This window comes from Quercus lobata, chromosome 8 (genome assembly GCF_001633185.2).
Source record: "Quercus lobata isolate SW786 chromosome 8, ValleyOak3.0 Primary Assembly, whole genome shotgun sequence".
Lineage (NCBI taxonomy): Eukaryota > Viridiplantae > Streptophyta > Magnoliopsida > Fagales > Fagaceae > Quercus > Quercus lobata.
Genome location: NC_044911.1, coordinates 12,975,691 through 13,002,094, shown reverse-complemented (window position 1 = coordinate 13,002,094; position 26,404 = coordinate 12,975,691). Strand labels below are relative to the sequence as shown.

Here is a 26,404-nt window from a genome sequence, read left to right as displayed (position 1 = left end):
AGCTATCCCAAGGCTCCTGTTGCTTTGCTAGATAAAATTTCCACAAATATTTTTTGGGAAAAGATCACTGGCTCAATAGTCTTGATGTATGTTTATGAAGTTTTAAGTAAATTCATCACATATTTTCCATTAGCTACAAAAAGGAAAATAACCAAGGAATTTATTCTTAAGAAATAAATTCCCACCAAATAAATAGCAAGAAAACAAAACAGATCCTAAAAGAAACAACAATCAAAACATCACAGTTATTGTTGGAATGGTTTGTTTGCAAGCATATAGTAAGAATGACTTCTCTAATGAAATCAACTAGTATCTCCTCACAAGCGACAAGCCTACGTCCCCCTCCCCCTACTACCCTTTCCAACCCTTCCCATTAGTGATTGGGTTTTACATGTTGGTTTTAACACGTCACATTTAAAGAAGTATAAACTATAAAATTTTAAAGCTAACTAGTTTTTTTTAAATAACATAATGATATCTTTCTAAGGAAGAACCCCTTGGACTTGCCCATTAACTTTTTTTGATAAGTTCCTTGGACTTGCCCATTAACATGAAAAGAAAGACAAGGAAACAGCACCAGTGTGCTGGAGGTGCATCTAAATTATGTAAAAGTAGAACAATCAAGAAGATCCAACAAACTAGAGAAGGAATGACCACCCATAGTAGCCATCCAATCATATAAAGTGCACAGAAAAAATCAACTTCACTACCACCATAGGTTGTTCAATGGCTTTGAATGTCCGGTAATTCCTTTCCTACCAAATGATCCATTTGACACAAAGATGGAAAAGTTGGAAATGCACTGTCATCATAAAGCCAACTTGTCAAGCGTCAACAAAATTAAAAGGATTCAAAAATTGTAACAAGCCAACAATATGATTGAAAACATTGTGGTCAATTCAAAATGGGATTTAAATTGTGACATGAATCATCTGTGAATACCTTATTTAGGCATACCACCATGTAATAGTAAATGGGATTTAAAATGTCTAAAATACTAGTCCCAACAAATTAACAACCAAAGTTTAATTGAATATCAGAAAAACTATAATAATGAAAGTAAAGTTAGATACTGCAACAGGATACAGCGAAAAGTACATCCCTCTCCAGGACAGCTTCAAAATAATTATTAAGAAAAAGGTTAATTTACAAAAGGGATATAATAAATACAAACCTCTTTCGAAAAATGGCTTTAAGTGATTGCATAATAATCAAAAAATATTTAAAGTATGAAGGGATTCTAAATAACTGGCCTCCAAGAAATTGGAATCTGTACACCACAAGGCAACAATAGTTTTAACTAAAAAGTACCAAAATAGAAAAAACACAAAAGGCTAATGAGTTATATCAAGATCGTTTGCCTCAAAAAAGTTAAATGTACTAGTACCTTACCAATCTCATCTGAATTTCCTCAAATGATGTCCCCATTAAATCAAATGATAAAACATTAAAGGATACTGAAAAGCCAATGAATGCAACTGGATTCCAACCTTTTTTTTTGGGTGGGAGGGGGGGAGGGGTTCAACAAAAAAAATTGATACTACAATCAAATAAAAGTTTGTAAAGAAAAAAAAAAGTAAAGATACCATTCTAACATAAAAATCAGTGTATTACCATCATTTTTAAGTTGGTGCAGTGAAGTTAGAAATACCTGAAAACTTGAAAAACAGACTGATCCTTGAAAGAAATAGCTATCTTATGTTGAAGCATAGAAGGCAATCCACAATTGGCTTGACAATTGATGAACCAAGATGACATATTTGTAATCAAAACATTTATAACAAGAAGAAACACAAGCTGCTTGTTCCACAGATAACAAGAAGAAACGTTCAGAGTCAAATGGAACTCTGCCTGTGTGATGCTTAGTGTCCTAATCTTTATATACAGCTGGTACCAAGCCCAAAGAAAAGTGGGGGTGCAGGCAATTGATAGCTAGCATAAAACTTTGTCACAACTCACAATGCATAAATGAGAATCCTTGCACAAATGAAAGAGTGATTTAACTCAAGTTAACAAAAGAGTATAACCTTTGATATGATATAATGATAGGAAAAGATACATATAGTCAACCACAAATTATTTGGGATTAGGATTTAGTCAAGTTGAGTTGAACTGAAATTACAATAAAACGATATCTGTCAAGTGGTCTACGCAGAATATCAAGATTATAAGAACGTAAGCAACCAAAATTTATCATCGATATTATTTTCAGTAATATTAAGAACAAACTTGTCAGAGGATAGCCTAGCAATCACCTCAACACATTCATTTTACAAACTGGCTACAACTGAAAATAGAGGACATTAAGTTCCCAATTCTAGACAAAAAATTATCACATAACAAAAGATAGAACATAATAAGTTCTTTGGAAATTCAAGCATTCCTCCACTCCCAATCAGTCAAGAACAACCAACCAGCCGAAGAGACAAGGACCCAATAAATATTAGATAAGATGTAGATTGGATTGTCAAAGAAGAATCAGCCAAAAGCTGATCTGATGTAAAACCAACTCCTTTCAATAAATTTACATTGCCCAAAGCAACCTACTTGCTCAATTAAAAGATCACAGCATACTATCTATAAAGGTGGTAAAACAAGAAATGAAGAGTTTACATTCTATCCTACAAAAATAACATTCACTACAAAATCCAGGACACATGAAGAAAAAAAAAAAAAGTATATATATATATATGAATAGAAAAATAATCTTCACTACAAAATTTTAGGAGTAAGGCTTTTTTGTTTTTGTAATAATATGAATAGTAGGTTCAATGTGCAAACATATTATGCCGCTGATACACATTCCCCATATAAATGTATTCACGTGCCAAGGCTTCTAAAAGGATAGCATTCTTTGTCATTGATAGCAAATTACAAGAAGCTTCTAACTTGTGATAATCTCATGAAAAGATGAAACGATTTAGTACATTGGTGTTGCATGTTTTTTAGAAGCTCTGACATAGTGGATCATTTATTATTGCACTCTGACATTACACAGTGGATCATTCTAACAAGATTTAAATGATCAGTGATTAAATGGAAGTGAAAAAGATAACCAAAGCCACAGGAACTGGCCGCAACCAAGCAAGGTTTGCGATTCTATTCTTTATTGCACATCTTTGGGGAGGGTATTAAAAGACTCATGGTGAAGACATTAGTCCTTTAGTCTCAGGATACCCCACAAAATTGATTTGGATGGGGATGCTTCCAATGGAACTCTTATGGATATCCAGACCCATGTCATAGATAATTTTGTAACAAGATAAATGTGTGATGTAATACAAACAAGGTCAACTTTTGTTGCAAACATCAAAACTCAGAAATGGTGTTCAATAATAATCCAGAGATTAACAAATTGGCTAAATGACAGTAGCAATAACATTAATAGCAGCAGGAGAAGAATCCAGTAGTATAGCATACTGCATTAAGAATTAAAAAAAGAAGACAACTAACAAGGTAGAAATCACATCCTCTCTCTCTCTCTCTCTCTCTCTCTCTCTCTCTCTATAAACAAAAGCATCCTCACCTCCACACCTTCTTAAGAGTGGAGGAAGTGCCATTTAAGCTACAACTCAGCCACAACATACATCACACTCTTCATAACAAAGAAATAGATACTAGTAAATGATACATTATCTTTCAAGAATGGATAATATGAAAAATGATCACCATAAAATTTAAACGATGAAAACCAAGTAAAAGTTCCAAAATGCAACAAGCACTTTTCTCTGAACTTCCTTCACATGTAAGACTCACAGTTGGTTCAACTTAATTGGAGGTAACTAAGACCAAGTGCAATACAATTTAATTAGTGTTAATCTTCAGGAAGTGTTTAGGATTAAAATTACTTACCCCAAAACAACACATACTATTTCTATTATGTTTTCTAATTTGTCCCTCACATTTATATTACTCAAAACAAGTGGCAACCAGTCAAATCAGGCTATGGTCTAAGTGGGAAAACAATTATATAATCTCCAAATGTCAAGTCCAAAACTGAATCTAGTCATTCTGTACCCAAAAAGTTTATTTATAATCAGGTAATACATTATTGTAAAAGTTTGGGCTTAACTATTCCAAAAAGGAAAACTGAATTTTCATTCCGGGTATTTTACAATTCTAATGACACCTCAGAACATTTGAGTCAAACTGGCTACCACCCTAACTTTATGCAAAGACCAGGGATTAGAAGTTTCAAAATATGGATTATTAATGAGGTCAGATAACAAAATGGTAACATATACTTCATAATGTCCTACAATTGTGACTGGTCAAGCAAGTTACTTTAGACCTCATATTGATTCCTGAAGTCATATCCAGACCTCAAATAATAAGCTTTATCACACTACTAGCAGCAACAGGTGTAGATACAACTTGATATGGGCAACACATGATTAATAGACTCCACTAACGAATTGCCCGAGATATCCCCTTACAACACCAATATATGAGATAACTATTTAATATAAACTTATAACTCCCAAGCTCCAAATACAAAGATGACATGTTGAACTTTACAAAAACATGTTTAAGAAGGAAAAAAAATGGATATAAAATGCGACAATTCCACACCATAAATACTGCATTTTTAAATTCTTCTGAAAATATCTGAAAGCAAAAAAATATTTTTTTTAAAAAAGCAAACTCAGTTTAATGACAAACCTGACTGTGTAACCCACCCACTATCTGTCACATTTATAAACTGCCAAACACGAGCATAAAGTTCTGCATCAAATACTTCTTGCAATTCTGCAGTGGAATAGAGAAGCAAAAGGGCCTGATGAGATACACAATTCTCTCCTGAAAGCTATAATTGTAATCAGCAATAAAAATGTAACTTGTGGCCAGAAATTTGCAAAGTCTTGAGAACGGCAGCAACAATATGCACTATCCAAGCAAGTTTGACTTCAGCCAAAGAGAGTTGAATGTTATCTGCACCGCATTGAAGGTTCGCTCCATCCTATTCAAAGCAAATTACGTGTAATATCAAATTATTGCAGAAAGAAAGAAAAAGTGGGTAAAAGGAAGTATTCAATACAGTACCACATACAATTGCAAGATAGGCTCCATAATCTTCATTATATACATACCACAACTTTCATACTGCAATACACGCAAGAAAAGATGGTGATAAAATTATATTCATCAACAATTTTTGAAAAAATTGAAGTGTTGTTTACTTTAACCAATAACGAAATGTAAAACTTTTCATAAGTATTCCCGATGTATCTTTCCAAACCTGATTATAACCATATATATCGCGTATCATACGAGACTGACAACTATGATTATAACTATCATTCTTTGTAATTCTTTAGGCTATCTACGTATACACCATATATATACACGAGGAGGTTTCTATGCGTTAATACAATTTTATTACTTATCATAAAAGGGCTGTAGGCAATTGCCCAAAACTTGAATTTGGTTTCGAATGTGCCTTTTAGCCCAAGTCAGCCCTAGTAGTTTAGACCAAGAGACAATGTGATTACCAATTAGCTAGATATTTAGTATCAACCCAATAGACCCAAACAAATCAATGCATAAAATTATTTATAACGATGATGTTGACAAAATACCACTATAATAATGTAACCAAAATGTTATATTATATAGAAAGTCCTGTACTAACAACCTAACACAACGAGAAAACAAATATGCCACAGGAGAAGATAATGATATATATTTCCTAGAATCAATCATTTTTAAAAATAAGGAGGAAAGAAAAAAAAAATCAAAAAAGAAAAAGAGTTCATCACCTGGCTTAAAAAAACATGAATTCTATGATGAGACCTGATGCAAATGCACTGCAAGCAAATATTAATGATAAATATAAGAAAAAACAAACTTTTGATACACTAAACCATGATCACAAAGTGTTGGGAGTGGATCATGATTTCTATAGCACAACAAATCCATAGGAGTCACACAAGAGGAAATCAAGACTGAACATGGTGGCTCAGCATCTAAGAGCTCCTGCACCAGAGATGTTAGCAAATTAATTTTACTAAATTGGAATTGAAAGTTACAGGAGAAGCATTAGTATATACATAAAGTACAATATTACAAATAGAACTCAATTTAGAAGTTGCTTTCGGCTCAATTAACAATTTGCCAAAAAGAATAACTTGCCATGATTCACTCTATCAGCCATACCATCAGCTGAATAACATATGACATGTCCTTTTGTCTTTCTCTATTAATCTTTTTAAGTGACTAAGCATTTGCAGCAGTTGCATTACCTCAAATTCAAAATATATATGTAATAAATCATGTGTTAGATACTTCCACAACTTAAAACCATGTTATCACAAACTAACCTGACATTCTAAATCCATCATTAATATAATTAAATATTGGCCAATCTACTTTAAATGGGGAGGTTTCTCAACAAAAAAAAAAACCTGCAAAGCGGGAGAGATTATTATCAGAAGCTAGTTACATGTTGGCCCTCTCTCTAAAATGGGATGCTCAATTTATTTGTAATCTTCATCTTCTTTGAACATAGATCATAATTTTCTCAAAGACCTAGAAATGTAATGATTCGTAAATACAAATTGACTAATGGAATTGTATTGATTCATTTATAATTATTTTCAGCCTCCTTGAAGCTCCAATATCTGTTCTCTATGGACAAATGCACTTACTAATATATCCTTATCCATCTATCAATATGATTGTTTTCTCAAAAATTTAAAATATACACCCAAAGAAGTCATACCTCTAAAATGTACCTCTCTAAACCTTTGATCCAAGTGACGCAAATGCATCAACAATTATTTCAGATTTAATTCAATAATTAGCATGCATTCATATGAATCTATGAATCAGTGCTTTACTGAAATAGCAAACTATCAATATCACATCCATTGTTTATTTGTAAGAAAGACAAACAGTTTAATAACAAAATAAATAAACCGTAAAACTGGTATATGTGAGAGTTAAAGTTTCTACTAGATTAAGAATGTGCAAAAGTGTAAGTATCCAATAGTATTATGCTCAAATGTGAAAATTGCTTACTCACTATTCATTTGTATTAGAGGAGGAAGACCTCATTGGCAGAAGAGTAGAAAAATACTAAAGAAGTACACATCTATCTCAATTTGATAGGAACCACAAACCCAAGATTCGCCTTTCAATCAAAAATATGAAAATATACAAAATAAATAAATAAATATAAATATGTATACTAGAGTTCATCTAACCACCAGTTGACATGGTCAAAGGTAGTCGGGCAAGTGATATCATAAGAAATAAGAAGAAATGGCAGACCCCTTAAAAGAACATATTATGAAGACCTAAATTTCTAATCCCTTCCACTCATTTATCCTGGTAACCAATCAGAAATAAAATTAAATAAAATACTTTGCATGAGCAAGATCAAACATGCATCACTTCCAATGCTTTATCATCTAAGTTGAAGATTTAATTGAAATAATCATAAAAGCAACGCAGAGCAAGAGTAATGGCAAAATCAAATACCAAACCCAACATACCATATCGTCTCCTCAATGGAAAGATGATTATGGCGAAAATCATTAAGAAAAATAACCGTAGCCTCTCTCCAAGAGAACTATCTTAGTCCCTGAAATTTGATCTGTCCCAATGTCCCATTTGTTCTCTTGCCGAAAAGGGAGATCACGAACACTACACATACATTGTAAATGCCAACCTAGACCTTGTAAATGCCATGAGAGGCAGTCTCTTGGATCTGAGTGGGGATTTCTGTGGTTTCAAAGTGTTTATTTGAGATTTGTACAGAAGAAGATATATGGGTTTTAAGCAACAGTCAGAGATTATAATGGTGTTTGAAGCAGTGAATTGGTAAGAACGCTTCTAATGGAATTTATTTAACTTTGTAGAAGCGTTTTTAGTTTAGGCAGTGTCTTTTGGGATGACAAGTTATGTTAATAAGAAATTTTATCTATCCGTTGGATATTACACGCTTCTATTTTACAGTGGGTCTGAAACAATGAGTAGATATGTTTAATTTTAGATTTACTGAAATTGTTCGTATAATCGGCAAACCGAACAGGCACATTTGGTCAGTGTTTTTAAAAGTATAAGTGGCCTGAATTTGTATAGCCACATGGCACAAAAAGAAGTGGTCAAAGAAAAGTCAAAAGCTTCACTTATATATTATATGATATTATATTATATTATATCATATTATATTATATAGATTTTTGCAGAAAGGAAGAGAAAATGAGGAAAGGGAGTTAAAGTATACATACCACAATTTTCAAACTGCAATTCACGCAAGAAAAGATGGGGTTAAAGTCAAATTCATCAGCAATTTTTGAGAAATTTTAAGGGTAGTTTAGTTTAACCAAAAATGAAATGTAAAACTTTTCATAAGTATTCTTGATTTGAGCGTGTTTTCCAAACCTGAAATCTGCAAAGGTAAGGAACAAAATCAAGTTAATCCTGAATGAGTTCAGCATTATCAAGTGGATCCTCAAAGAGTTCATCAGAAAATTCAGACAGTAGCAGCTAAATGAAACAAAAAGTAATGTAAAAATTTACTTACTGAAAATTAAAGCATTGCATCACTGCTAAAATTATAGCTGCTATCTCACCTGCAAAGAATCAAATCTTGAAAAAATGAAACCTTCTACAACCTTGGGTGCATATTCATCCAGCAGGTTTGCTGTGTCAGGAATCAAAAACTGTATATACGTGATCAATCTTGACCACAGCCTTAAAAGGTAATAAAACGGCAGCCCACTGGTAAAAGATATCAAATTCATCAATTCAGATAAGGAATTTCATTAAATCTATCCATAATAAAATCAAATTCCATAATTTCTTCATAAAAAATACTCAAAAGTTATGGGAGATAAATAAACCTGTCAGGAACGAAGAGATTTCAACGTGAAGTCTGCTTTTTTTTTCTTTTTCCTTTTTTTTGAGAGGCAATAAGACTTTTAGTGAAAAAATTGAACATCATGTTCACGATGGTGAACACTTTGAACAAGAAACATAAAGTCTGCTATTAAGCATATCAAATCAGTATAACCATCAGCATTGACGATTTCGTGTAACCATCAGTGACTGTGCTCACCAAAAAATAAGAGAAAATAAACAAAAAATATAATAGAAGTCAGAAGTCCCCCTTATAGAAATCAGACCCCACAATGGCCCAACACCCCCCCCCCCACAAAAAATTTTGTTCCAAAATTTGGAGTGATTCTAATTGTCCCCCACTGAAACGGATTTGGAAGTTTTTCTGTTCAGTTCGAAACTCCGTCATGACCCCTTGTCTATGATTTCAGGTTGTGGGAGCTTTATTTTCTCTTGGTGTGCATCCTACTAGAGAGTTATTTCTACTGTTGTTCTGAACTAGCTAACAGCATTTAAGACAACCATGTCTCTCACTAGAAAATCTCAATGCAATAAAATGTCCCCCCCAACAGCAGTGCATTAAATATGACATGTCTATTCCCACTACAACTCATAAAGGAGAATCCCCAATTTCTGCTTTCCCCTCATCGTCATTCAGTTTATACACCCTTGTAACTACCTGAATGAAACCATCCTCAATCTTGAACAAACAAAAAATAGAATCAGCTACATATCCTCCTTCATGCTTTACCCCTCCTCATCCCAAGACAAAAGCACCCTTCTAAAAGTTCAATAGTATAAAATACATCCAGCCCAAAAAACAGAGCTCCCCATAAGCTCTGGATGAATAATTGGTTAATGGACTAACCATATCCCTCACTTTAAGTAACATGTGAACCCTAAATATTAACGGCATTATTGGTCACTCTAAAAGTCCACATTGTGGCAACATCTCCAACAAAATCCTCCTCCAGCAACTAAAGGGCTCATTTCTTATGATTCACTACCCAGCACTTCCTTTGTTTCTGTTGCATAAGACATTATGACCAACATCTTCCTTTAAGGGTTGTAAATCAGTGCCAACTTCATAATTACCTCTGGCAACAAGGAATGTAACCTGTTATGAATGTGTATAAGTGAAGAATAAATTTGTAATACAAATTACTCACCTCTTAAGTATATGTATTTAGATCAGATAGCATTTCCTAGTGTTTTTCAAAGACATTCAAGGTTCGAATCTCCCCTCCCCATTTAAAATGTATCCAAAAAAATTGATACATGTGTGTTTGGGTAAATTAATTAAACCTAAACGCATTTCCCAAAGCACAACATTGTATCAGAGAACTAAAGCCCCCTTTCACAGCCAACACCATAACTTCCCTGTGACTTCGGTGTTATCCAACTCCAACAACAACATCATTTCTCTTCCTAGGCTTCAGTGACCACACTCACACACAGACCTAGTTATTTATACCCTCTCTAACGTCAACATCACAACCACCACTCACATGACCCAAGCAGAGTCGAATTGGATCAAGATTGGTAAGACGACTAAATTGTGAGAGTCCCTACACCTCAGATCAATGTCAACAGCGTGAACAAACCCCAAAAACAGGCACTAACTTCCGCCAACAAGCCCTTTCTCAAAAAAAAAAAAAAACTTCCGCCAACAAGCCAAAAAGGCACTTAAGTATTAGGAACATCATTCCAGTTCTTTTATTTATAAAAACCACATACACAGTCAATCAGTCTTAAATCCACACTCATTTTTCCTTCTACAATTAACAATGCTATAAATTTCTTACAACTAACATTGTTCCACTGATTTTCACTCAAGAAAGCTTGAAAACAATAATTAGGTTCTACAACCACCCTTTCAACTGAAAACTTTACTACAATGCTGGGTCAAGAATTGTCTCAGGGAAAATTTTAGAAAGGAAACTAGGTCAATTGTAGAGACCAGATATAGGCAATATGGTTCTGATATAGTCCATCCAATTAACATAACAATAAGCCCCACCATAGTATAGGCTGTCCATCAAGCAAATTTTTAATAACTCACATAACACTGTCCATCCAAATGGCATTTCGAGTAAAACATTTAGGAAATCTATATACTTACATTTTATCTTAAGAAGAAAACTTTGCACCAAAACGAAGATAGATACACATCACCATAAGTTCCTTTTCATGATTACACTACTCTTATACTTCCTCCAAAAAAATTTCAAAAACTAACACAAATATATGTCGATGAAATACAACATCTAGAATAAAAAAATGTTCTTGTGCTACAAGAGAACAAAATATCTTATAAACACAAGTATCTTATAGTTATATTTTATTTTGAGATTAAGCAAATTACCAATCAACAGGAAGCAATTAAGCCAAACAGACGACATAAGGCACAACAGAAGCAGTTGAATGCATATATTGAGTGAGCATATAGTCAAAGCCACCTGATAATTCACTTTAAAGTGGCCAAGCAGATGACAAAATGCATGATAATTATCATCATCAGCAAGACCTGCCTCCAAACCAAATGGGAACAAATTTCAGTGGGGATAAAATGATCCATAAATAAATATAATCAAAATACTATTATTTTAGTATATAGACAGGCAATACATATTAAATATTTAAGTAAATTTTAAAATGACCGAAAACGGCCTATGTGTTAAAGTAATCAACACGATCCAGTTATGTAATTGAATTCTCCCAACTCCCCATCATGATTTGGTTTACAATGTGCAAAAACTTTGACAATTACAATTTTCAAGATGATAATATTGAGAGATAAATAAAACAACTAATTTTTCTTTAAATTTTAATGGGTTAGCTTTCCCAAGGCTCCTGTTGCTTTGCTAGATAAAATTTCCAGAAATATTTTTTTGGGAAAAGATCACTGGCTCAATAGTCTTGACATATGTTTATGAAGCTTTACGTAAATTCATCACATATTTTCCATTAGCTACAAAAAGGAAAATAACCAAGGAATTTATTCTTAAGAAATAAATTTCCACCAAATAAATAGCAAGGAAACAACAATCAAAACATCATGGTTATTATTGGAATGGTTTGTCTGCAAGCATACAGTAAGACAGACTTCTCTAATGAAATCAACAAGTATCTCCTCACAAGCAACAAGCCTAAATCCCCCTCCCCCTACTACCCTTTCCAACCCTTCCCATGAGAGTTTACACGTTGGTTTTAAATCATCACATTTATAGAAGTCTAAACTATATAATTTTTAAGCTAACTAGTTTTTTTTAAATAACATAATGATATCTTTCTAAGGAAGAACCCCTTGGACTTGCCCATTAACATGAAAAGAAAGACAAGGAAACAGTACCAGTGTGCTGGAGGTGCATCTAAATTATGTAAAAGTAGACCAATCAAGAAGATCCAACAAACTAGAGAAGGAATGACTACCCATAGTAACCATCCAATCATACAAAGTGCGCAGAAAAAATCAACTTCACTACCACCAAAGGTTGTTCAATGGCTTTGAATGTCCGGTAATTCCTTTCCTTCCAAATGAACCATTTGACACAAAGATGGAAAAGTTGGAAATGCACTTTCGTCAAAAAGCCAACTTGTCACGCGTCAACAAAATTAAAAGAAGGATTCAAAAATTGTAACAAGCCAATAGTATGAGTAAAAACATTGTGGTCAATTCAAAATGGGATTTAAATTGTGACAAGAATCATCTGTGAATACCTTATTCAGGCATACCACTATGTAATAGCAAATGGGATTTAAAATGTCTAAAATATAAGTCCCAACAAATTAACAACAACCAAAGTTAATTGCAGATCAGAAAAAGTATAATGATGAAAGTAAAGTTAGATGCTGCAATAAAGAACATATCTCTCCAGGACAGCTTTAAAAAAATTATTAAGAAAAAAGTTAATTTAAAAAAGGGATATAATAAATACAAACCTCTTTCAAAAAATGGCTTTAAGTGATTGCATAATAATCAAAAATATTTGAAGTGTTGAGGAATCCTAAATAACTGGCCTCCAAGAAATTGGAATCCATACACCACAAGGCAACAATAGTTTTAACTAAAAAGTACCAAAATAGAAAAAACATAAAAGGTAATGAGTTATATTAAGATCGTTTGCCTCAAAAAAAGTTAAATATACCAGTACCATACCAATCTCATATGACTTTCATCAAACGATGTCCCCATTAAATCAAATACTAAAACATTAAAGGATACTGAAAGAGCCAGTTCCTGCAACTTGCTTCCAACCTTTTTTTTGGTTGGGGGGGGGGGGGGGGGGGGTGTGTTTGTCAACAAAAAAAAATTGATACTACAATCAAATAAGCTGGTGCGGTGAAGTTAGAGACATCTGGAAAACTTGAAAAACTAAATGATCCTTGAAAGAAATAGCTATCTTATGTTGAAGCATAGAAGGCAATCCAAAAATGGGCTGACAATTGATGAACCAAGATGAAATATTTGTAATCAAAACATTGACCAAGAATCTTTATCTATTATGGAAAAAAGAAGAAAATTTTAACTAAAAGACTTTATATTAAAAACCCGATCAGCAATTTCATCCATGACCCCTAATTAAATAGAAACACAAGCTACTTGTTCACACAAAAAGACAACAAAAAGAAAAGTACAGAGTCAAATGGAACTCTGCCTGTGTGATGCTTAGTGTCCTAATCTTCATATACAGCTGGTGCCAAGCCCAAAGAAAAGTGGTGGGTGCTGTAAATTGATAGCTAGCATAAAACTTAGTCACAACTCACAATGCATGAAAGAGAATCCTTGCACAAATTAGAGTGATTTAACTCAGGTTAACAAGAGAGTATAACCTTTGATACAATATAATGATAAGAAAAGATACATATAGTCAACCATAATTTAATTGGCATTTAGACTTAGCCAAGTTGAGTTCAATTGAAATTACAATAAATGACAATCTGTCAAATGGTATAAACAGAATACCAAAACTATAAGCATGTAAGCAACCAAAATTCATCTTCATTATTATTTTAAGTAATATTAAGAACAAACTTGTCAAAGTACAGCCCAGCTATCACCTCAACACGTTCATTTTACAAACTGGCTACAACTGACATAAAGGACATTAAGTTCCCAATTCTAGACAAAAAATTATCACATAACAGAAGATAAAAAGAATCAGTTCTTTGGAAATTCAAGAATTCCTCCACTCCAAATCAGTTAAGAACAGCCATCCAGCCAAAAAGACAATTACCCAATAAATATCAGATAAGAAGCAGACTGGATTGTCGAAGACGAATCGGCCAAAACAGGATCTGATCTGACATAAAACCAACTCCTTTCAATAATTTTACATTGCTCAAAGCAACCCACTTCCTCAATTAAAAGATCACAAGCAGACTATTTATAAACATTGCCAAACAAGAAATAAAGAATTTACATTTTATCCAAGAAAAATAACCTTCACTACAAAATCCAAGACACAGGAAAAAAAAAATATATATATATATATATATATAAAATAACGCTACTGCCTCGGCACAAATGACATCATGAGATGTCAGAAAGAACTTCTCCATGTTTCAGAAAGAAACAAGCTGATTCAATATCTTCAAACCAATGGCACAATGATATGGTGCTTGATGAAAGCATATAATTTGTAAGCAAGCATATCTTAATCATATATTCTTCTTCACCATTCTATACACCATAAATATACCTGAGGATGTTCCCATGCTTTAATACAATTTTATTACTTGTCATAAAAGGGCTGTAGGCAATTGTCCAAAACTTGAATTTGGGTTTGAATATGCCTTTTAGCCCAAGTCAGCCCTAGTAGTTTAGACCCAGAGACAATGTGATTACCAATTACCTAGATAATTGGTATCAACCAAAAAGACCTAAACAAATCAATGCATACAATTATTTATGACGATGATGATGATGACAAAATACCACTATAATAATGTAACCAAAATGTTATATTATATAAAAAGTCCTGTACTAACAACCTAACACAACGAGAAAACTAATATGCCACAGGAGAAGATAATGGTATATATTTCCTAGAAGCAATCAATTTAAAAAAAATAAAGAGGAAAGAAAAAAAAAAAACAAAAACAAAAACAAAAATCAAGAAAGGAAAAAAAAATCATCAACTGGCTTAAAAAGTTCATCGCCTCTTTGAATATATCATCATCAAGCCACCCAAACTTTGTAGCACGACAAAGTAGTTGGATTAGGGATCCAACCACAAAAGGCTCCAAGTCAGGTCCTCTGGTTGCCAGATAGTTTATATGATAGTTTCCTTCAGAGAAAGTGCAGTTCGGTCAAGCTTGGAAATAATCAAGAGACGTGGTCAAAAGAAACAATTTATGACAATGGTGACTGTCAATGTTAGTTGAAAGTCATCCACTCTCACAAATATTAAAGGTAAAACCCAAAAACTTACCAAATTTCTGCTTCTGCCTCATTTATTACTATTTTTGGTAATATTAACCTTTAATGAGGCCTTGAATAATAAAATACAGCAATTAAATATTGTGAATTGAAAAATTAACCGACAGACATCATTACTTCAAAAACTTAATAGAACAGAGACAAGAAAAGTCTCGTCTAGAGGATAACTGAGAATATCCATGTTCCATAATTCCATAGGCACAGCCAATACAGAAGTAATCTCACAGCCTTATAAAGAAACTATTTAAAAGCACAGAAAATAAAACAAAGTAATATCTTACCTAAAAGTACCACTAAAAGAGAAAAGTAACTATATTACCAGTTATAAAACCAGAAAAACTAGATAACTCCCCTTATATAGTCTTCATCCACTTTCGTTTTTTTTTTTTCTTTTTCTTCATTATCTAAATTTATCAAACTTGTAAACTTTTTCTAAATTTAATGAATCTTAACCTATTTACGTAACAAGTAAATTAACACATATAATCTCTAATTAAAATTCAAAATAGGTATTAAATTCTGCAGACAAAAAACCAATGAATCTTAAACCAACTATAGAACTTTAACCGACTAATTGAGATTGAGCACATGTGTTCTTCTTCACCATTCTATCCTATATAGTTGGGTTAATCGACCGTAATGTCGATTTTCATTAACCAACAACAAAAATCGACAATACGGTCGATAAAGCCAACCATATAGTTTTCAATATCTCGAGTCGAAACTTTTCACGGGAATATTGTCATGGTCTTCGATGACAATCGATGGCTTCGCTTCTCCTACTTCTATACAGTAAACTAATCAACATTTACCCTAAAAAATTTCAAAAATATTTATGGAAAAAAAAGAGTGAGGAGAGAGGGAGATAGGAGTACGGAGTGGAGGAGAATCGAAATCGGTGATCCCTGAGAAATTGGGGAATACCATCATCGTCTGCGGGAGACGCAGTATTCAATAATTAGGGTAAAATTTTGAATAATTTCTTAGAGAGAGATATAAATGAAGGAATGAGTACCGAAAGAGTGCTTGGAGGAGCGGAGAGGTCTTGGAGAAGACGGTAATGGCATAGTTGAGGCTCAGTGGTGTCTTCCTGCTGCGCCTTCTGTCCACCATTTCTGAAGCAGAGAAGAGAGCGAAGGAATATAAAAGCAAATTTTGTGTGTCTTTTTCTTTTGAAAATGTACTTTCTGACGGGGGTTACTTATACTAGTTTTTTTTTTTTTTTTTTTCCTGAGAACTTTTTGTTGCTGGTGCTAAGAATACTTGTACCTTCAAAAATTTTGAAAAATAAAAAGAGGGGGAAAAGTTTTCAAAAACTATACATTAAAATTTAAAATAAAAAATAAAAAAAAACTCTTCTATATTTTCTATACCTCATCAAAAAAGCTAAAAATTAAAAGGGATAATTACATTCTCTTTCTTTGGAATCTGAGGAATAATATTTCATCTTAAACTTGAAGAGAAAAAACATTAACCTTCTTTGAAATTTGAAAAAATTAACACTCCCCCTTTTTTGTTTATATTAGTAATCAAATATTCTAAATTTTTATAAGAATTTCCTAATAAAAGTTTCATCATATTTAGTAAAAAAATAACTGAGAAATTTAGAAAAAAAATTCAAAATTTATCAAGTATCAAACACTTGTAACGGCAAATCTTTCCAAAACATGTTGAAAAAAGAAAATTTCACTTTCAATATTTTAAAATATAAATTATTTAAAAATTTAAAAAAAATAATTTTAATTATAAAATAAGATAATTTTAGAAATCTGCCCTTAAACAAAGGGCTAATTAGTACATAACATTTTTAATATTAATTTAATAAAATTTTGTCAAGTGAATGTCTAGGGGAAAGTGTTTTTCCCTTCAAGTTTGAAGTGGAATGTCATTTCCCCCCAAATCTTAAGGGAGGGAATGTAATTACCCCAAAGCTAAATAATGTATTCTTTTTTTATACTTCACCCAAAAACAAAACAAAAAAGATAATAGGTGCTCAGAAGAGCTTGCTACAATTTTCAATTACAAAAATTTTGAGAGGTGTGATGATATTTATATAAAAAAAATAAAAAATAAAATTATTTCACCCACAAATGCATAAATCTAATCACACTTCTAGATTTTTGTGTGATTAAAGTGTAGCAACTTCGAATAATGATGATTAAAAACTATTGTAAAGTTAAAAAATAAGTAAATAAAAATAAAAAGTAGAAAAGCCGCTGAGCACGTGCTATCTTTTTTGTTTTTCGGTAAAGTATAGAAAAAGAATAAATCATTTAAAATGATTCGTGTATCCAAATTTTTATTTACACCTCTTTCTTTAATTAGTTATTAATTTAAAAAAAAAAAGATAATTCAAATTTATTTATGAGAGTTATCAACTTACTTTTAATCTTAAAATTTATTCACTTACTACACATTCATAACAAAAGTTAATAAGAGCTTAAATTTGAGATTTAGCAAGATTTGCAACTACCTTTGAAATAATTAAAATAAAATAAAATAACTGTATGTAACATTTTTTGTGTGATAATAATTAGTAATTATCAGAAAACAATAAGTTGAATTCCATGTATAATTACACAAATGATAAATATAGTTTCTTTTACAAAACAGATCTTTAACAATAATTTCTTAGATAACAACCACATCATGTGAGACTTGAATCATACAATAATTTTTGTAAAGTCTCTTATTCTCCAACAAAATTATGGATACGTCAACCTAAAAAAAAATTAGGGGAAAGAGCAAACTTTAAATGGAAACATGTTGGTAATTGCAAACTTTGTGTTTGAATGAAATGCTACGACTTAAAAAAAAAAATACTTAGCGTTAATCATTTTTAAAACCCAAAGTTATCTTTATTTTTTAAAAAAAAATTAAAAAAAAAAAGTAAGTAAAAGAGTAAACTTTTGGAAAAACTTTGGTGAGAGTTTGTATTTGAATATCTTATTAAAAAAAATAGTTTGTGTTTGAATGAAAAGTTTGTGATTTTTATTAAAAAAACAAAAAAAAATACAAATATATCAACAAAAAAAAAAAAAAAGGAAAAGATATGATATGAGATGATATGAGATGGTAGGGTTTATAACTAAATATATATATATATATATATGAGGGTATTTTAGTACTTAAGTATATAACCAGGACGGGTCGAGTCGGGTTCAAGCCTGATTTTTATTAAAACCCAGACCCGTTTCGGGTTTTAAAAAAAAAAAAACCCAAACCCAACCCTATTCTTTATCGAACCGGGTAAAACCCAACCCATTAGGGTTAGGTCAGGCCAAGTACCCAAGGGTCAAGCAAAAATTGTCATCCCTATAAAAAGGGAAAATATTTTCCTACAGTCGTTTAGATCTAGACAAATATTCACAATTGATAGACACCATTTACAAAATATGAATATTATATGATGTTCGAGCCTATTGTGAATGGTTTATTAAAAGGGAAAAATATTTTCTTACATTTGTCTAGACAAATATTTGTCCACAATATATATATATATATATATATATATATATATGCTAAATGGGAGTTAAAAAAAAAAATTTGTGTTTATTACACACAAATTATTTTACACGACCAAAAAAACAATCAAAATCGTTACTTTAAGTTATGGTTTAGTTTTTTTTTAGTTGTGTGTAAAACAATTTGTGTGATAAGTATTAATTATTGGTAAATAAAAATTAAAAAAAAAAGTAGATTATTGTCTATAAATTTGACTATTAGGTTTTTTTTTTTTTTTTTTTTTTCATCAAAAGGCTTTGACTAGTGGGTATTCTTTTTCATCGTAATATAAGCCAATATGTTTTGTGACCAAAAGAAAAAAAAAAATATATATATATATATATATATATATATGTAAGTTAACTAATTAAGAGTACTAACAAAGAAGCATGTAATTTGAAGAAAAAACAAACAAACAAAGATGCATGTAATTTAATTGAGCTACTTTATTAAATAGAGAGCGTATAAAACCTACGAACTACAAATTCGTAGATATCATTACACAATGATGTGCTTATTCTAGCTAGTCACCCATTATCTCTATCTACAATGATAGAGCTAGCAGTGACCCTTATATTATCATCATAGGTGCTGCGTGCACATGCATGCATGGCTACCTCTCTCTAGAACCAGCGTGAGCGCCTCATTTCAATGTCACAGCGCTGGGGGCTGAGGTTGCATTCATTAGGCAAGTTCTCAGCCATCTGCATCATCTCCCTGATCAATTCCTGACCCCGGAATTGACCCCTCTGCTGCCTCATCATCTCGTTCAACCCTTCACATCGGCAATCCCCCTGTCCATCAGCTGATGGCAGCACTGCTCCTTTTGCTGCTTGTCGCAGAAAGTAGTAGTGTCCTCAAATCGCCCTGACTGGCTTTGTATTAATATAATAAATTTAAGTTATTATTACAACAAAAAGCAATCTAGAGATGCAATAGTATATAAATTATATACCTCTATTTTTTTTTTTTTTTGCAATAATACTTGTTGAGTTGTTGTATTATGTCTTTTTTTCTTGTAATACAGTTAAGTTAATACTTAATCCATATGAGACACTAAGATTATAACAAAATGGTAGTTAACCTCAATATGTTTGGTCCGGGCATGAAGGTGGAGTTCAAAATTTAAAGGTGAAGACCCTCATGAGGGTCTTCATCTAGGATAGATTCTATAAAGCCAATCAATTTTCAAGCTCTACAACACTCTAAACCATCAATAGGTCCAAATAATTTCCTTTCACTTGGAAGATGAGCCACTTATTTGGTATCAAGATGGGAAGGAGTTCGGACTATTAGAAATATGGGAGGCTTTTGTCTGAGCTTTACGAGCTCATTTTAGTATTATTGCATATGACAATATATCAAGTCTCTTTATTCAAGAATTTTTGTTGTTTTCCCTCATATGTGTTTGGTTGGAGGGATGGAAAAATAGAAAGATGAAAAATTCTTTTATTTGATTGAGGAAAAAAGTGGGAGAATAGAAAATAAAGTTTGTATAAATTTACACTCATGCCCCTATTAGATAAAAAAATTGCACATTATATTTTTATTTAAAAATTGTATATAGAAGGACACTTCATTAAAAAAAGAAAAAAAAATTAAAAAAAAAAAAAAGAGAGAAGAAGATAGCACAAGAAACCCAAAACAAATGAGGGAAAAATGATGAAAAAAAAGATAAGTAACAAATGAGAAAAAATGAACACACAAAAAAAAAAAAAAAAAAAAAATGTGAAAGGAAATAAATGATGAACGCAAAAAAAAAAAAAAAAAAAAAAAAAAAAAAAAAGACTGGACATGAAGAACTGAAGAAGTAACAGAAGGAACAAAACAAAAACAAAAACAAAAACCGTATAAGAAATAATGGGAGAAAAAAGACAAATCAAATGAAAAAAATGACAAAAACCACCACACTTTTTAAACATTAGAGGATCGGGGGACATTTTTGTCCAAGCATTTTGTTCCGACTTTTCTCTCCATTCTAGAGAGATCAATCTTTGGTTGCCCGGAGAGAAAATAGTCAAGCCCCACCGTTTTTGCTCTCCCCTTTCCCTTCCAACCAACCACCACTCCTATCTATTTTCTCTCATCTTTTTTCCATTATCTCTAAATTAAATCCACCCAAACAAACATAGCTTAAAGGTGGAACAGTTTGAGTTCCAAGGGCAACTTTAATCTAAATGAGTTCATGGATTGGATTAGGTTTGAGTCTTAGGGTCCGTTTGGTTAAAGGAGTAGAAAAGTGAGAGGATAGAAAATTGACAGAAACTAGAAAAATGGAAGAATAAAAAATATTTACTTTTCTCTTATTTGTGTTTGGTTGGAAGGATGAAAAAGTGGAGAGATGAAAAACTTATTCATTTGGTTGAAAAGAAAAATGAAAGGTGGAAAATAAAGTTAGTATAAATTTACAATTTTGTCTCCCATTAAATAAAACAAAAAAGTAACACTTGTTTTATTAAAAAAATTGTGTATGGGAACTTCAATTTTTTTTTTTTTAAAAAAAAAATAGCTCAAGCCAAAGAAAGATGAGCACAATTTAAAAAAAAAAAAGAAAAAAAAAAAAAAAAGAATAAAGGAACAAAAAAAAAAGGGAAACTTGAGGAGACACAAAGTCACAATAACAAAAATCTAAGGAAAAAGGAAAAAAAAAATGGCAAGAACGACACCCAAAAATACACATGGGCATTTTGGTCAACTCAAACATTAAGCTTTTCTCTCCCAAGTTTTCTTTCCATTTTGGAAAGAAAACATTTTGGTGGCCCAAAGAGAAAACACCCATGCTTCAAAACTTTTTTTTCCTCTCCCCTCCCAACCAAACAAATTAAACCACTAAAAATATTAATGCTATCTTTCCACTTTTTTTTCTCCTCAATTTTCCATCCTCCCTAAAGGTAAATATCTAATATTTTATTTAAGGGTAAATACTAGTGCACACAATACTCTACACACTCTTGCACACACTTTTAAAATGTCTTGAAATTAATACATATACAATCTTAAATAAAAAAAATTAAAAAAAAACCTATGTTTTTATTTTGAGAATGTAATTTATAAGTGGATAAAAGAATTTGAAAATTAATAGGAGAGTCTTTTTTTTAGTGGTCCTATTTTGTAAAAAAAAAAAAAACTGTGTTTTATTTATTTATTTTATATATATATATATAATTTTTATTTTGAAATTTTAATTTATAAGTGAATAAATCAATTTGAAAATTAATAGGAGAGTGGTCCTATTTTTTAGACAATATTTTAGTGGGAGTTAGAATTGCTTTTTTATCAGATTGTTCTTTAATTTTGTCTCTACTTAAACATAGGGGTGTATGGACATTTTTGAACTAAAAAAATGAGGAATCCAAATAGGAGAAGCGTATAGATAAAATCGCGATGCAATTGAAGATGCATTTTAAAAGTAATGTATGTGAGAGTGTACATAATACGATGTGTATATAATAAACACTTCCCTTTTTCGATTTCAATGTATTTTAAGAGTAATGTATGTAAGAGTGTACATCATAGGATGTGTATAAAAAATACTACAAGATATGTATAAAAAATACTACATTTTTTCAATTTCAGTGCATTTTAGGAGTAATGTACATGAGTGTACATAGGATGTGTATTATACACATAACTTTTTCTCTTTTTTATTTATTTAATGTAATGACTTAAAAAACCTATTTTGGGATGGACTGTGATTTTCTCACATCCCAATTTCTACACACTATATATAATCACACATCCCAATTTATACACTCTCTGTAGAAACCACTTACAAATTCACTTACAAAAGTGTGAACAATGAGGTGAAAAATATGGAGATATGATTTCATTTTGTCAGGATACGAAATGATAATTTTCCTTTTTGGACTCTTGTTTTTGAGTAATAGGTCTTCTTTTTCATCATAAGGTGAGACACAATATGTTTTATTATTATTATTATTATTTTTTGAGTATAGAATGAAGAAAAATGCATTAGCAAGTTAACTAACTATAATATATAAGGGCTGTTATTGCATAGTCCCGGACTATGCTCTCTTCCTCTCATAAAGGTGTAGTTCTCTCACAAGGGAAATTATTGTATACTCCCGGAATATCATAAATACGTACTTCCTCCTCTCACATGAATGGTGGGTCCTACTAATTAAATTCATGGTGAGACCCACCATTTATTTGAAAGGGAGAATATGCATTTATGGTACTTCAGGAGAACCTAATAATTTTCCCTCTCACAAAGATGTAGTCCGAGACTATACAATAATTTTCCACTATATAACATATATAAAGGCATTTGATATAACAAGATTAAGCTACTAATACGTACATATATAATAATATTACAATACACACGATGATATGCTTATTCTAGCTAGTCACCCTTTTATCTCCAGCTACAATGCTAGAGCTAGCAGTGACCATTATTTTTCGTAGGTGCACATTTATGCATGCATTCATGGCCAGCTCTCTAGATCCGGGATGAGCGCATTTCTATTTCACAGCTGCGGGGCTTCATGTTGCATTCATTAGGCAAGTTCTGAGCAATCTGCATCATCTCCCTCAATTCCTGACCCTGCAACTGACCCCTCAGCTGCCTCAACATCTCGTTCAACCCATCACATCGGCAGTTCCTGCTTAGCTGCTTCAGCTGACGGCAACACTGCTGCCTTTGCTCCCTTTAGGAAGAAGTATCAAAACCCTCTGACTGCTGGCTTTGCTGCCTCAGGTACCTCTGGCAGTCGTTGAGGTATTGCTGTTCCTGAAGCTGCTGCCGGCAGTCCCCGTCGTCTTGCCTCCTGTTTTCGGTGTCGTCTTCGACGTCGGTGGTTAGGATGGTGAGTTCGGCAGTGGCTTGGGTGATGAACAAAAGGGCTACAAGGAGAGCTGCCAGGGTTGAGAGTCTGGCCATTGTTGGTGGGGACTTGTGGTACTATGTATAGAACGTAGTAATATAATTGGGTTGCGGTGAGAATCTAAGGAGGAAATGGTACGTATTTATTGAAGATTTTGGGGAATGCATGTAAAGTACGTGTAAGGAGGGATGGTCAGGTTGGATTTGGCATATTCGTGGGGTGGCAGTATGCGTGGTGGTTTTGGGTGCATTCATGCTTCCACGTACGGTTCTTCCATGCAACATTGCTGTTTAATCATTAGTAAGCTTTTAATTTTAATATAAAAATTCTCTTTTCTCAGTAAAAGGAAGTTATTGGGTAACGGAAAGATCTTGTTACACGATCAATAGTGTACCTTTCGTACGCATTAATTAAATCCAGAATTGCATGCATGTTATCTACAAATTTCTGTATAGATATTCACACCAAAAAAAAAAAAAAAGTGAACAGAGGAGTGTTCTCAGTGCGGTATGGTTTTGGGTCATTTTTAGTACTGTATTTTGTGGTGTGGTTTAGCTAAAATCATAACTGCACCACACCTTATTTTTGCGGTCACATGTGCGGTGCGGTGCGGTGTGGTTTAAAGTTTAGCCAAAACCATAACTACACCGCACCTCATTTTTGCGGTCACATATGTGATGCGGTGTATAAGATATAATTTTAATGATTTAAAATTGGTATATATTTTAAATTTTGTGCTTTTTCTATTCAGCCCAAAACTAATTTTTCCCTTTATTTTGGTCCAAGTTTTAAACTATTGAGCTAGTTTTTCTTTATTTTGAGCTAGCTTTCTTAATCAACACTTGCTAGGGTTATCAAACTTTTTTTTTTTTTTGAAAACTAGGGTTATTAAACTATTAATAATATATTTAATATTAAAAATAATTAAATATATTAATATATAGAGAGGGTGTGGTGCGGTGTAGTTTGTGCGGCGATGTGGTGCAGTTTGTGCGGTTTTCTTATTATAAAACCGTAAACTGCGCTACACCATGCGGTGTGGTATGGTGCGGTGCGGTGCGGTTATGCTATTTTGCAGGCGGTTTTGGTGCGATTTTTGCAGTTTATGCGGTTTGTTGAACATCCCTAAGTGACAGTGTTATTGGACAATGTACACAAATGAGTTTATGATAATCACTACGTACTCTTGGGTAATAATCACTATTCTTACGTAAAAATCCAAATCACCATAATTGTTATGGTTAATTTTTACTTTGTATTTAGATAAAAGAAAATATTAGATCTATAACAAATTTTACAAACCGTTGATGTATGAGTGGTTATTAGTAATTTGAAAAAATGATTTTATTAGTGGGTTCAAATGATAAAACTCGTAAGAATTGACTATAACAATATATAGTTTGCAGAAATGTTGTAAAATAGTGTAACTGTGGCATTACTTTTAGATAAAAGATCAAGATACAATTTTTACACTTTAAATTTGAGGTAATTATCTCTTAACTACGAAAGCTTATGCTAAGAGACTTTTAATTTAATTGGTTGACACTATTTGGTATTTTCAATGAAAACATATATCTCTTAACTATGGAAATTTGTGCCAAAAGTCTTTTAACTTAATTGGTTGGCACATGATATTTTTTATGGAAATATTCAAATTTCAAATTTCTATTCCATGTTATAACTATTGAATTATAAAAAATGAAAGTTTATAATTTAATTAGACCATAAAATTTACAACAATATGTCAATATCAATCTTAATTGATATATCATAATTAAAACAGAGGTTAAAACAGAGTATTGAACTAATTTACTTTAATTTTAATGTTAGCGACCCGCTGAAGTATCTCTTTGAAAAGCCAGCCCTCACGGGCCGTACAGCGTTCGAATCATACCCTAATTTTGTGTAAAGTGTTAATCCAATTTAAAATTATTTCTAATATATAAACTTCGGTGAAACATTTACCTTGTTTCAAATTAATTCACAAGATTAGTTGTATCTTTTTAATAGATTTTCATTATGACTTAAGTTTCATAATTTAATTGAAAAATATAATAAAAATAAAAAATTGATTTCATTGTAATCATAAGAACAAAAGAAATGCTAAGAAGTAGTAAAAACTAAATATATAATTAAGTAACGTACAAACTATCTTATATACATTTTTCTTATTAAAATAGAAAAATAAAATTTTCTTTTTTGCAACTTACTGTAGTTGTCGTAAATTCAAGCACTCCGTGATCATTGGCGGCTCCACATGGAGTTTAGGGTGGTCACAAGACCACCCTGACCTAGTAAAAAAATTAATTATTATATATAAATTTAAAAAAAAATTATGATTTTATTATCCTTAAAAATATTTGTGACCACCCTAAAATTTTTTAGGCTCAACATAATTAATTATTGGATAAAATTTGGTAACAAACTTGATTGTAGACTAAGACTATAACTCCACTCAAAATATTTTTTTTAATGTGAATTGTGACAAATTCATCATTGGATTACATTTTCTTCTTATATCCTCCATATTTGTGAAATTTCAAAAATATTAAAGATCAATAGTTGTGTCATCAATCAAATTTTTAAATTTTGAGTTTTTGTAGTCTAAAATTACAAAAAAAAAAATTTAAGTTTATGAATTAAATAGTAAATAACATCCGATTAACATGAAATTTGACATGTGTTTTAAGAACATAAAGAACATGCAATTCAACGGTTAGACTTTTAAAATATGTATAAAAGCTCGGATTTGTGTATAAACACAAAA

The 26,404-nt window shown here is 31.8% G+C and overlaps 1 pseudogene; it reads right to left on the bottom strand.

Moving 5' to 3' along the window:
• Positions 1 to 19,413: 19,413 nt before the first annotated feature.
• LOC115956408 lies at positions 19,414 to 23,693 on the bottom strand (annotated as a pseudogene).
• Positions 23,694 to 26,404: the final 2,711 nt, after the last annotated feature.